General features: G+C 48.8%; 1 protein-coding gene across 2 annotated transcripts in view; it reads left to right on the top strand.

Moving 5' to 3' along the window:
• Positions 1 to 3,164: 3,164 nt before the first annotated feature.
• YWHAB (tyrosine 3-monooxygenase/tryptophan 5-monooxygenase activation protein, beta) overlaps positions 3,165 to 3,561 on the top strand; it is a 23,407-nt gene continuing 23,010 nt past the window's right edge. The window contains exon 1 of one of the 2 annotated variants that reach the window (XM_011928977.1): positions 3,165 to 3,497. The gene's annotated coding sequence lies outside the window, so the exon portion shown is untranslated. The remainder of the gene's footprint in view (positions 3,498 to 3,561) is intronic. The other variant, XM_011928978.1, reaches the window with a different exon arrangement.

Raw genomic sequence — 3,561 nt, 5'->3', positions numbered from 1 at the left:
GGAAGGAAGGAAGGAAGGAAGGAAGGAAGGGCAACGTATTGTATGATGCAACTATATGACTTTCTAGAAAAGGTAAAACCATAGTGTAAAAGGTCCCTGGGTGACAGAGTGAGACTCTGTCAAAAAAAAAAAGAAAGAAAGAAGGAAGGAAGGAAGGAAGGAAGGAAGGAAGGAAGGAAGGAAGGAAGAAAGGGCAACGTATTGTATGATGCAACTATATGACTTTCTAGAAAAGGTAAAACCATAGTGTAAAAGGTCTGTGGTTGCCAAAGGTTGAGGTGAGGGGAGGGAGTGAGGGATGAAGAGTTGAAGCAAAGATTTTTAGGACAGTAAAACTTTTATTTATATACATGACATTACGCATGTGTCAAAACCTATAGAACTATGTACAACATAAAGAATGAACCCCAATGTAAACTATGGACTTTAGTTAATAATGATGTATTAATACTGGCTCATCAATTGCAACAAATGTACCACTCTAATACAACATGTTAATAATAGGGTAAATTGTGTGGAGGAGGGAGAGGGAATGTTTGAACTCTAATATCTGGTCAATTTTTCTGTAAACCAAAAACTGTCCTAAAAAATTAAGTCTATTGGCCAGGCACAGTGGCTCACACCTGTAATTCCAGCACTTTGGGAGGCCATGGCAGGAGGATCACTTGAGGCCAGGAGTTTGAGCCCAGCCTGGGCAACATAATGAGACCCCGTCTCTACAAAAACATTTTTAAGAATTAAGTCTATAATTTGAAAAAAGATTCATTGCAGTACATAAGGCTCAAGTATCACTTCTTTCAGGAAATCTTTCCCGCTCCCCCACCATAGTCCCAAGATGGGTTCAGTGCTCTTCTCCCAAGCTGCCATAATACCCTGCACATATTTTTATTTCTATGGTTGCACCTACCACATTGTATTTTAACATTTCTCTGTATTGCTGTCAATACACAGCTGTGGTTTGCTGACCCTTGGCCTAGAATGCAGAGATGGTGAAATAAGCTAATCCATGCAACCCTTAAACAGGCACCTAGGAATGCCTGACAAAGGGCACTTGTCTTCCCTCAATGCACTGTTGATGTCATTTGTGGTACAATCATTATTAGCCCTCTGGTCCATTAGGCTATTTTCTGGATGATGGCATAAGGCACAGTCATGTGACATTAAAGGTTACTTAGCCTGAGTAGTCTTTAGATTACTGGCCTTGGGTCTGCCAAAGACCATCCTCATGGGGAAGTTTTTGCACTAGGAAACCTCTCCAGGATTCAAATCCAATGGTTTTGACTCAAAATCATGCTGTTTACATCACACAACACATTCTCAATCTTGTTCAACTTAAAAGGTGGTACAGTACAGGGGTCACTGGCACACACGCCTACATGACAGATAACATAAGTGACGAAAATAGACTCAGGTCGAGAAGGGCCCCTGGCACTTGGGAAAGTCCATACCCAGTCTAGAGTAGGCAGCCACTCCTTGGCTTCAGCCAATTGTTGCCACACAGAAATGTGGACACGGTGTTACCAGACAAGGTGTACAGGCAGATTTCTGTCGGGAAACTGTTCAGTTTAAAAAAGCGTTGGCAACTAAGTCAAACTGCTTAGAAATACTGGAGATGGCATATTGGGAAGGTAAGGAATCATCCAATTGAATTGTGGTATTTACAATGGGGGAGAAATGGCAGCTAAAGGATAAGGGCAGCTTTTGGAGAACCCTGATTGTCTCAAGGAACTTACATATTGTCATCTAGGTCTGAGTGCACACTAAATAATTTAAGCAAGAACAGGACACGATTAGAATGGCATTTTTAAAAAGATCACTTGGCAGTTGACAGGCGAGGCTGAGAGTAAAATGGCGAATTAGAAGTCTGTCATTTAGCTAAGGAAGGGTAAAGGCAAGACGGCAAAGGCCTATTTACTTGGTTCTTTCTCCTACCGGACTGCAAACTCCAAGACAGCAGGGCCCCACCTGCCTTGTTCATTGCTGTGTCTCCAGCACTAAGCAAAAAGCCTGTTCCACATTTGTTGAAAGAATAAATGAACAGGAGAGAGGGAAGGCGAGAGGCATTTTGAAGGACTGAGTTTAAAAATCAACTACCTTGAAGCCGGGCAAGGTGGCTCATACCTGTAACCGTAATCCCAGCACTTCAACAGGCTGAGGCGGGTGGATCACCTGAGGTCAGGAGTTTGAGACCAGCCTGGCCAATACGGCGAAGCCCCGTGTCTACTAAAAATACAAAAATTAACCGGGAGTGGTGGCATGCCCCTGTTATCCCAGCTACTCAGGAGGCTGAGGCAGGAGAATTGCTTGAACCTGAGAGGCACAGATTGCAGTGAGCCAAGCCTGTGACACTTCCTGGGCGACAGAGAGAGACTCTGTCTCAAAAACAGAAAACAAAACAAAATCAACTACCTTGAGAGGAGTAGAATGTCGGTAATTGTGAGAGCAGTCATGAGTGGAGGGGAGCCATGGAGGCCTGTTTCCTTCCCTGAACTTCCTCAAGGAGGGGGCATCTTAAAGACGGAATCATGTACACAGATTTTTGTGGGTTTTATTTGGAGACAGGGTCTCACTCTGTCGCCCAGGTTGGAGTGCAGTGTCATGACCATAGCTCACTGCAGCCTACAACTCCTGGCCTCAAGCAATCCTCTCACCTCAGCTTCCAAAAGTGCTGAGACTACAGGCGCGAGCCACCGCGCTCGGCCCTACACAGGTTTTTAAAAAAGACCTTTGTGCGTTGGATTCCTGGCACTTCAAGTGGCCTCTTCAGTCTACCAAAGAAGGAAAAAGTAAGTACTCCTAAGGATTGAAAGGAGGATTAAGGGAACATTGAGGGATGAGCAATTTCTGTTCTTCCCGGGCTCCAGTATCCCCAAAGCACACAGCAAGAGGACTGACATCGGCCTCCGACCCAGTGAGGATTACTTTCCGGGTGGAGGGGGAACTGCTAAACCTCGAGTCTCCGGGCCTGGTCCTGGCGCGTTTTCAGTCTGAGCAGAAAGGGAAACCCCCATTCAGACCTCACTCAGTCCCTGCTCCTTCACAGCCCGTATCTTGACCACCCCCAGCTCCGCCCTCTCTCCTCCCACCTCCTTTTCCCGCTCCCCCGCCCCATTTCCTTCTTCTCCGCCCACCTCCTCCTGGGTCCCTCCCCCGGCCATGCGCCCTGCCCCGGCCGCGGCAACCCTGCCCTTCGTTCTTCTTCCTCCTCCCTTCCGTCAGCGCCCCTCCCGTGGGGCCGCGGCAACCCCGTGCCTCGCTTGCCCAATGAGAACACGGCGTGGCGCGGGGCGGGGCCAGGACAGGAGCGGAAGTGGTGACCAGAGCGGAAGTGGAGCTGCCGCCACCGCCGCCGCCGATTCCGGAGCCGGGGTAGCCGCTGCCGCTGCAGCCACTGGAGGCACCGCTTCCGCCGCCTGAGCAGTGGGCTTGGGAAGGAAGAGGTCATCTCGCTCGGAGTTTCGCTCGAAAGGGTCTTTGTTCCCTGCAGCCCTCCCACGGTGAGTGCGGCGCGGGGTCCGACCGGGGCCCCCGGGGGCCCAAACTCGAAGCCCCTCTCTGGCA

This window comes from Colobus angolensis, unplaced genomic scaffold, assembly GCF_000951035.1.
Source record: "Colobus angolensis palliatus isolate OR3802 unplaced genomic scaffold, Cang.pa_1.0 Scaffold8, whole genome shotgun sequence".
NCBI classification, from domain to species: Eukaryota; Metazoa; Chordata; class Mammalia; order Primates; family Cercopithecidae; genus Colobus; species Colobus angolensis.
The sequence above is the reverse complement of the archived record's forward strand: the minus strand, read 5'-3'. Positions and strand labels throughout refer to the sequence as shown.